Source organism: Zingiber officinale, chromosome 2B (genome assembly GCF_018446385.1).
Source record: "Zingiber officinale cultivar Zhangliang chromosome 2B, Zo_v1.1, whole genome shotgun sequence".
Lineage (NCBI taxonomy): Eukaryota > Viridiplantae > Streptophyta > Magnoliopsida > Zingiberales > Zingiberaceae > Zingiber > Zingiber officinale.
The window spans coordinates 42106068-42116976 of NC_055989.1; the positions used below are offsets into that span (position 1 = coordinate 42106068).

Here is a 10909-nt window from a genome sequence, read left to right on the forward strand (position 1 = left end):
TGCAACACCTTATGCTAGGGGCTTTCGATCTAGCATTTTAAGACCTTTAGTTGAAGAAAACAATTTTGAGATCAAACCTGCTATTATTTTTATGGTGCAGTAAAATCAGTTTGGTGGAGGACCGCATGAGGACCCAAATCAATACTTGGAGGTATTCTATGAGATATGCGACACAATGAAGATGAATGGTGTTCCTTCTGAAGTTGTACGCTTATTATTATTTGGGGTTTCTCTAAGAGATAGAGTTAAGCAATGGTTGAATTCTTTAGCTCCAAATAGCATCACCACATGGGAACAATGTGAGCAATAATTTCTTGATAAATTCTATCCACCAAGTAAAACGGCTCATATGAGAAATCTCATTGCAAGTTTCAAACAAGATGACTCAGAATCTTTATTTGAAGCTTGGGATAGATACAATAATATGCTCAGACAATGCCCACATCATGGTTTGGAGAAGTGGTTAGTGTTGCACACATTCTATAATGGCATCAATTATCATACCAAGGTGTCCCTTGATTCAGCTGCTGGAGGGGCACTCATGAACAAATGTTTAGATGAAGTTGAGGATATAATTGAAAGTGTAGCACAAAATCATCATCAATGAGAAAATGAGAGAAGTGGTGGCTATTCTTATTCAAACACAACTAAAGCATCAGGGAAATTTGATGTTGATGCAATCACCCTAATGTCTGCAAAATTGGATGCTCTTACAAAGAAATTAGAAAGTATGGTGACTAATTCAAATATGGTCAATGCCATTGTATCTACTTGTGAAGTATGTGGGAGTTCTGATCATTCACAAGACTCATGTCCTTTGGGAGCTATATCTGCACAAATCAATCAATTAGAGCAATGTGGTGTAATCATGAATTTTAATCAAAGGAAGAACAATCCATATTCCAACACATATAACCCTGGGTGGAAGAATCATCCAAATTTTTCCTATAGAAATAATCAAGAGCAAGGACCACCTATGGGGGCAAGACCTAATTTTCAATCTGGGCAGCAGAATTTTCAGCAACAACAATCTTCTCAAAGTTATCAGTTTTCTAAGATTGAAAAGATGCTTGAGGAAATTATCTCTAATCAAAACGAAATGAAGCAAGACATTTTAAAGTTGACTCAGAGAATGGATAATTCTGAAAAGCATCAAAAGATCCAAGATAGCCAAATTGCCCAGCTAGCCTCATCATCTTCAAGAGCACCAGGACAACTCCTTGGAAAACCTGATGTTAATCCTATGGAGCACTGCAATAGAATTGAACTTAGGAGTGGATGGACCTTGGGAGATCCCCAAGTGACTGCTCCAAAAGGGATGAACTTTAAAGAAGAGCTTTCTCCTTCAACACAAGAGCCTATTTAGGTTTAAGAAGAGGAGGAGAGTACCGCTAAGGTTGAAAAGACTCTTCCACTTTACCCACAAGGTCAAGTAGTCCATTTTCCTCAAAGACTTGCCATGCTCAAGAAGGATGAAGAGTTTGGGAAATTCTTGGAGAAAGTCAATGAAATATGTGTTGAAGTACCTCTTATTGATGCAATATTACAAATGCCCAAGTTTGCCAAATTCTTGAAGGACATCATGTCTAGCAAAAGAAGAAGAGGAGACATAGAGACCATATCACTTATGGAGAAATGTAGTGCTCTCTTTGAGAAGAACACTTCCCCAAAGTTGAAGGATCCAGGAAGCTTTTATATTCCTTACAACATAGGAGATGAATTCATTGAGAAAGCTTTTTGTGATTTGGGAGCAAGTGTTAGCCTCATTCCTTATTATATTTGTAATAAATTAAGTCTCAAAAACTTTAAACTTACTACTATGGCACTGCAACTAGCTGATCATTCCTGCAGGTATCCTATGGGTATAGTTGAAGATGTCCCAGTAGAGGTAGGTGGGAGCATAATTCTCACAGATTTTTTTGTGTTAGACATGGAGGAGGATTCGAAAATTCCTATCATATTAGGAAGACCATTCCTTGCTACAGCTAGAGCTATTATAGATGTTAAAAATCATAAACTTTCTTTGGTAATTGGTAAGGAACGGTTAGAATATAATCTATCTAATGCCTCTAACCATGTTTTAAATGCTTGTAGCAGGGCAAGCATTTACAAACTTGAGGAATAGAATTTCCATCCTCATGGGAGGCCACCAAATGAAGAGAACAATGTGGTGGAAGATGTTGGGAGAAGGCCTCCCAACAAAAATGAAAAATATGTCTGCCCTCCTAGGGCGAGAAAAAGATAAGAATGATTAGATTGGTCGAGCTAAAGACCTTAAACAAGCGCTTCATGGGAGGAAACCCAAGGGTTCTTTTAGTTAGTGCATTTTATGTTTCTATTTTTTCATTAGTAGTGTTTTTACTTTGTTTCCACTTTGATTTCAGGTTGAAATTTCACTTCCATGAGCTGGCCATGACTTCTTCATGGGCATGGAAGTGTTGGAGATAAAAGCCATAATAGTTAAAAATTAGTTTTTCTATTTATTGCTTTTTATGTTGTGATTGTGTGTGCTTGTTAGTATGCATGTTAAGTAGGCTAGCATAGTCAAAATTCCTCATTTTTAAATAACTAAGTGGGAGAGGGATTTTAATTAAATTCCACGGTCTCCATTACTGGTTTGTAAGTGATGCAAACAAGCTTGCGCGTTGGCTCTGAGTGCCTTCCTCCATATCGGATGAGCTTGTTTGTGGATCACTAGAACAAACTTCCATTTTGGATGACTATAGGAAGTTAATTAAGAGTGTGTGATCTTCCCCATCGGAAGGGGCACAATCTTATTAATGGACTTAGTGTCATGTAATGGTGTACACTTAGGCACGTCTAATAGTATCCTCCCCATCGGAGTCACTGCTATTATTCGTGTGACAAAAGGATACCAACTATTAAATTTATTTGTCAAAAAGTTAGGTTGACAAGATAATAAAATTAATGGGTTTAACCCTCCTTTTACAAATGTTGAATTTGTATACGTCCACACTATCGTAGCATACAAAATTCATGGTGTTTTGAGGTGTTGGTTAATTTAAAATAGTATTGTTTGAGGAATCAATATTATTCGAAATTTAGAGCTCTGACCAAAAGTTATTTGTGATTCTTAGGATGACTTTCAACCCACTGACCATCATACTAAAAGAAAATAGACTTACTGGTCCTAACTACATAGATTGGAAAAGGAACCTGGACATTGTTCTTACTGCTGAAAGCTATAAGTTTGTACTGACTGAGCCTTGCCCTGATGCACCCACTGGGGAATCTACCCAAGAGGAGATTGAATATCATAGGAAATGCGTAAAAGCATATGAGATGGCGCGGTGTTACATTTTGGCTTCAATGTCAAATGTATTGCAACATCAGCATCAAGATTTACCAACAACTTATGATATTATGAACAATCTCAAGGAACTCTTTGGTCATCAAGATCGGACTTCTAGGCAAGAAGCCATGAGAAAGATAATGACAACCACCATACAAGAGGGTACTCCTGTGAGGGATCATATCCTAAAGATGATGGCTTATCTGAACGAAATACAGATCCTTGGAGGAGAAATTGATGGGGAAACCCAGATCGATATGATCCTCCAAACACTACCTAGAAGTTTTGAGCAATTCCGCCTGAATTACAATATGAACAAAAGGGTATATTCATTGGCGGAACTACTGACAGAACTTCAGGCAGCAGAAGGTTTGTTTCGTCACAATTCTCATATTCACTATGCTGAAAATGGTTCTACTTCTAAACCGAAAGCAAAGAAGAAGAAGAAACAAGTTGGTCCACCAAAGAAATTGAATAAATCTCAGAGTACAGGACCTAAAGATGGAATGAAGAAGCCGAAGGGCAAGTGCTTCATCTGCAAGCAGTCAGGGCATTGGAAGGCGGACTGTCCTCGTAGGAATCAAAACAACAAAGGTATATCTCATGCTCTAGTTGTTGAACATGTTTAGCCGTGTTATCTACCAGCACCTGGTGTGTAGATACGGGAGCCACTGATCATGTCTGCAATTCCTTGCAGGGGTTCCAGGAAACCCGACGACTATCTGAAGGAGAGATCACCGTTTACATGGGCAATGCTACTAAGGTCGCGGCTGTTACAGTGGGAGACGTCTACTTATCTTTTAATAGAAATAGAAATTTGGTTTTAAGAAATTGTCTTTATGTATCCAGTTTTAGAAAGAATTTAATTTCAGTTTCTAAACTGTTTTTGGATGGATATGTTAGTTAGAGCCCTAAAGCCAATCATTTGATGATTGTATTATGGACTTGTTGTATCATATTCTTATATAAATAAAGGCATTTGATTTTTGGTTATTATACTTACTTGTATTGGTGCCAAATAAACTAAGTATAATAGCGTCCTTGTGTAGAAGGTTCTTACCTATATCAATCGGTTAGTTGAACCGATAGTGAGATGATATAGGGAACACTACTCTTAATCATTCCTAGTCGAGTATTAACATTCAGGGGCAATGTTAATGCAATAAGACTAGCATGTAGGTCAACTCGATGACTTGATCTCACAAGTCATGGATATAGAGATATCAAGTTGACACATGGGTATGCATTAGAGAATGTATACTGAATGACACGCCATGAGAAAGTATCATGGATCGTTATATGAGTGTCATATACTTTCTCATGTGGCTATTAGTATGACTACTAGTCCTTATACCTGAAGTCACCATGGATCCGTACATAAGGAGTTATGTACTTTAGTTTCGTCAAACGTCACCCGTAAGTGGGTGGACTATAAAGGCGATTACTGGGTATGTAACGAATTATGCAGAGGGATGTGAGTGATGTAGATGGGATCTATCCCTCCTATATGACGGGAGCGACATCGATATTCTTGATAGAGTGAGTCTACTTGGAGTTCAAGATTTAGATTGATTAGAGGATGACACGGTCTATGCCTCACATTGATCAATCTAGATGTCTTGGATAGAAGGCACTTGTCATATATTGTGAGGAGTCACAATTAGTAGTCACAAGGTGATGTTGGATCTCAACATTCTTATAACTTGGGTAGTAATGATGTGTTGCTAGATACCGCTCATTACTTATGCTTCTAAATGAGTTTAGGAGCATTGTCAACGTTATAAGAACCTATAGGCTCACACACAAAGGGCAATTAGATGGAGATTAGGTTCATTTGATGAACCTAAAGGATTAGGTTCATGTGATGAACCAAATTGGATTAAGAGTAATCCAAATATGCTAATTGAGTTGGAATCAATTTGGTTCATGTGTTAAGTGAGTCTAATTTGGACTTAGACTCATTGAATCAATTTAATTCAATGAATAGAGATTCATTAAATTAAAATTGACTTGAACCAATGGTTAGATTTGATCAACCATGGGACAGAAGTGGTCAAGTTTGACTTGACTTGAGAGGAAGATGAAGAGTCAAGTTTGACTTGACTTTATGCCACCTCATTGGTGAGTTGGCATTGAGTGGGCCAATGATGATGCTCCACATCATCATGGTTACTTAAGTGAGATGCCACCTCATGGGAGTTACCAAGAGTTATAACTCTTGGTATCCCATGGAGGTTACAACCTCCACTAAAGTGGCCGGCCACTTTGATTTCATGTGGAGAGTTTCATTTTTTTGGAGTAACTCCCATCTTCTTCCTCTCTAGCTTTCTTCTTGCTCTCCCTCTCCTCCATTACTGATCTCTAAGGTTGCTAGCATATCCTTAGAGATTTTTCTCCATCTCTTGCTTGTGTGGATACACATAGAGAAGTATCTACTTTGACACTTTCGAGATCCGGCGAACCGAGGACGAGCGGGATTGCGAAGGGCTTCGCATCAAGGGTATAACCTTTCTTCTTTGTAGATCTACTGTAGATCGAGGTTTAGAAACTCGTACTCGTAAGTTTTTCGAAAGTTTTATCTTCGCACGGATCCGGTGGCGGGGGTTTCGGGGTTTCCGCGACGCGAAAAGCGGTTTTCGTGGCCCGTAAGACCCAACAGGATATTCAATTTCCTTTAGTAACGATGTAGTTATTAAGAGAAATAAAGTGATTATTTGTTCTGGTGCATTAGTTGGCAATTTGTATACTTTAAATCCAATTTCTCCCACAAAGCATAATATGAAAATTAATAACACATCTTCTAACTCAAATAAGAGAAAAGAACCTTCGGAAATGAACCAAGCATATCTTTGGCATCTAAGGCTTGGTCATATTAACTTAAATAGGATTCAGAGGCTTATAGCCGATGGACTTTTGGGTTCATTAGAGTTGGAAAATTTTCCAACTTGTGAATCTTGCTTAGAAGGTAAAATGACCAAGAGGCCTTTCAAGGCCAAGGGGTATTGAGCCAAAGAAGTGTTAGAATTGGTTCATTCTAATTTTTGTGGTCCTATGTCTGTCCAGGCAAGAGGTGGTTTTGAATATTTTGTCTCTTTTATAGACGATTATTCAAGATACGGATACATTTACCTAATGCGCCGCAAGTCCGAGTGCTTTGATAAGTTCAAAGAATACAAGGCTGATGTGGAGAAACGACTAGGTAAAAGTATCAAGACACTACGGTCTGATCGTGGTGGCGAATACCTCTTAGGAGAGTTTAGGAATTACTTATCAGAGGCCGGGATTCAATCCCAACTGTCCGCACCTGGTACACACCAATGATGAGTTATTCAGAATTACCAAATTCATTTTGGGGATACGATCTGGAAACGGCAGTGTACATTCTGAACTTAGTACCTTCTAAATCAGTTTCTTCTACTCCCACAGAATTGTGGAATGGGCGAAAGCCCAGTCTAAGACATATTCGGATTTGGGGTAGTCCAGCACATGTGCTGAAACCAGATGCTGATAAGTTAGAATCTCGTACAGAAGTTCGCGTGTTTGTGGGGTATCCCAGAGGAACGAAAGGTGGTTTATTTTATAGTTCTAAAGACCAGAAGGTCATTGTTAGCACCAATGCCCAGTTTTTAGAAGAAGACTATATAATGGATCACAAGCCCAGTAGCAAAGTTGTTTTAGAAGAACTTAGAGAGGACACGTCTACCTTAGTACCAACAGTACAAGATGAAGTACCACAAGAGACTGCAACACGTGTCACACATGATACACAACCACATACAGTGCCTCGTCGTAGTGGGAGGGTTGTAAGGCAACCTGATAGATTCATGTTTTTGGGAGAGTCTTCGGATTTAATCCTGGGTAAATATGAACCTGATCCCCGAACATATGATGAAACACTCCAAGATATAGATACAGTATCTTGGCAAAAAATATTGAATTCTGAAATAGAGTCTATGTACTCTAATAAGGTCTGGGAGCTTGTAGAACCACCCGATGGTGTAAAAGCCGTTGGATGCAAGTGGATTTACAAAAGGAAAAAAGGGACAGACGGGAAGGTAGAAACCTTCAAAGCTAGGCTTGTTGTGAAAGGGTACACTCAGAAAGAGGGAATCAATTATGAGGAAACTTTTTCACCAGTAGCCATGCTTAAGTCTATCCGGATACTCTTATCCATTGCTGCTCATATCGATTATGAGATTTGGCAAATGGATGTCAAGACAGCTTTCCTTAATGGAAGTCTTGAAGAGAACATCCATATGAAGCAACCAGAAGGGTTCATTGAAAAATGTAAAGAGCATCTAGTGTGCAAGCTCAATCGGTCCATTTATGGACTGAAGCAAGCTTCAAGGTCTTGGAACATCCGGTTTAATGAAGTGATCCAGTCATATGGATTTATTCAGTGTCCGGATAAGTCTTGTGTATACAAGAAGTGTAACGGAAACGTGGTGGTATTTCTTGTACTATACGTAGATGATATTTTGTTAATTGGCAACAATGTCAAGGTATTACCGGACGTAAGGATATGGTTGTCCAAACAATTTGATATGAAGGACTTAGGAGATTGTGCACACATTCTTGGGATCAAAGTTATAAGGGATCGCAAGAAAAGAATGTTGTGTCTGTTCCAAGCTTCATATATAGATACAATCCTTGCTCGTTTTAGCATGCAGGATTCCAAGAAATGTTTCTTACCTTTTTGGCATGGAGTAGCTCTATCTAAAGAGATGTCTTCGAAGACATCAAAGGAGATAGAGGACATGAAAGCATTTTCTTATGCTTCGGCTGTAGGAAGCCTAATATATGCAATGCTATGTACGAGACCTGATATCTGTTTTACCGTGGGCATGGTTAGTAGATATCAGAGTAACCCTGGACAAGGACATTGGACTGCGGTAAAGCATATATTAAAGTACTTGAGAAGGACTAGAGATTATATGCTAGTTTACCAAGCAGACGATTTGCTCCCTGTGGGTAACACGGATTCAGATTTCCAATCAGATAAGGACAACAGTAAGTCTACATCAGGTTATGTATTTACTTTAGGAGGTGGAGCCATTGCATGGAGGAGTGTTAAGCAGAAATGCGTTTCAAACTTAACCATGGAAGCTGAGTATGTAGCAGCCTCTGAGGCAGCTAAAGAAGTAGTATGGCTCAGGAACTTTCTAATGGACTTAGATGTGATTCCTGGTTTGCCCAAAATCATCACAATTTATTGTGATAATAGCGGTGCAATTGCAAACTCGAAGGAACCACGAGCCCATAAGGCAAGTAAACATATAGAGCACAAGTACCCACCTGATACGAGATATCGTGAAACGAGGAGAAGTTGTCATCGCCAAGATTGCATCAGCAGATAACCTGGCAGATCCTTTCACTAAGGTCCTTCCAGCAAAAGCTTTCGATCGGCATGTGGAGGGAATAAGAATCAGATGTATGGCAGAAGATATGGCAGCTTAGTCATTAGTATAAGTGGGAGATTGTTAGAGTGTATACTGAAAGTCTAAGCTTTTGTAAACATTTATTTTGAGTAAAGAATCACATTTGGTCAAATTATCTACATTTGTTTATAGTTGTTCAATTAATTTATATTGTAGATAACATAGTATGTGGTGTCACATACAGAAAATGATGTTATCAGTACCTTATAAATTATAAACAATAGCTCACGACCAAAATGGAAAGGAACAAATCATTGGAAGGTCGTAGTGTAATTAAAAATTAGTTTATCTTAACTATATAATTACACTAGTACACTTAGAGTGTATTGAGTAGGACCATTAGAGGTCGTTTCTTTTATACTGACATTATAAAGGAACAAAGACCTCAGTTATTATGGAAGTGTGTGCTCTTAATCCTAATATAATAAAAAGTACATATATTTGATATTTATTTCTTTAATTTATCAATGGGTGAGATTTAGTTCGATAAATCAATAAGCCCGATAAGTTGGGAAATGATATCGCTTATAGTGTGTGTTGTTGATTATAAAAGGAAACTGTGTCCTAGTGATCTAGGTTGATAATGTCCCCAAGATGAGCTCATAAGGATTATCATGTTAAACCCTGCAGGTGGACTTAGTCCGACATGACGATAAGGATGAGTGGTACTATTCTTGGACTAAGATACTAATTAAATGAGTTGTCAGTAACTCACTTAATTAGTGGACATTTGACATCTTAAACACAGGGAGACTAACACACTTATAATAAGAAGGAGTCCAAAAATGTAATTTGGGATTGGTGCGGTAGTTCAATAATAGTTCTCTAGTGGAATGAGTTATTATTTATAAAATTAATTTGTGTGTTCGGGGCGAACACGGGATGATTAATTTTATCGGGAGACCAAAACCAATTCCTCCTCTCAGTCCCTATCGTAGTCTCTTATTTATAGAGTACTATACCCACCTATACCCACCTTCATACCCATGATGTACGGGCCGGCCAAGCTAGCTTGTGGATCAAGCTAGGGCTGGCCAAGCCTTGGTTCATGGGTGGTCGGCCCTAGCTTGAACTCAAGCTTAGGTGGTCGGCCCCATTAAATTTAAAAGAATTTTAATTTTAAAATTTTCTTATGTGAAAGATATAATTTATTAGAGAGATTAAAAATTAAAATATCTCTTTTAAAAAGATCTACAAAAGATTAAACAAAGAGATTAGATCTCTTTCCTTATTTGTAGATTGGAAAGATATTTTATTTTTCTTCTTTATAAATTATTCACATGTTGAAAAATTAAAATTATAGAAATTTCTTTTTATCAACCATGAAGGGATTTTAAAGGGAAATTTTATTATTTAAAATTTCCGAAAACAAATAAGGAATTTTAAATTGTTGATTGAAATTGCCTTGTTTGCTCTTATTGATGTGGCCGGCCATGACATGGAGGTTAAGGAAATTTTGTTTAATTTTTTCTTAATTAATTCATGTCAAGGAAAGTTAAGGAAATTTTATTGTAATTAAATTTCCTTATTTACCAAAGCTAAGGAATATAAAAGAGGGGGTTGGGGTGCCCCTTCATGCACACAACTTTTATTTTTCTCCCTCTTTTCTTCCTTGGTGTGGTCGGCCTCATCCTTTCTCTTCTCTCCATCTTTGTGGCCGAAATTCCCCTTGCTCTTGGAGAATAAGTGGTGGCTGGTTTCTAGCTTGGAGAAGAAGGAGAGAAAGCTTTCATCCCTTGGAGTTTGGTTGGTGTTTTCTCTTCATTCTTAGAGGTGCTCTTGATTGTGGCCGAACCTTGCAAGGTGGAGAAGAAGGTGCTTTGGTGATTTCTTATCTCAGAAGATTGTTGCCCACACAACGTCCGAGGTTAGAAGAGGAATACGGTAGAAGACCTAGAGGTTTTTGCTTGCAAAAGAAAAGATATACTAGTATTTTATTTCCGCATCATACTAGTTTCATCTTCATGTAAAAAATACCAAATACAAGAGGCATGCGATTCTAGTATTTCGAATTTATTTTCGATGTTGTGTTCTTTGTTTTTCTTTTCCTTGTGATTTGATTGTTCTTTTCGGTTGACCTAAAGTTATTTAAGGAAATTAAATATTAGCTTTCCTTAAAAGGCTTTGTCTAGGCGGTGGTGGTTGTTCCCGTATACAA

At 38.0% G+C, this 10909-nt stretch overlaps 1 non-coding gene across 1 annotated transcript; it reads right to left on the reverse strand.

Moving 5' to 3' along the window:
• Window positions 1-347: 347 nt before the first annotated feature.
• Window positions 348-453, reverse strand: LOC122049878. Its single transcript, XR_006131128.1, has one exon. It is a non-coding gene; the product is annotated as a small nucleolar RNA R71 (small nucleolar RNA).
• Between the last annotated feature and the right edge of the window lie 10456 nt (window positions 454-10909).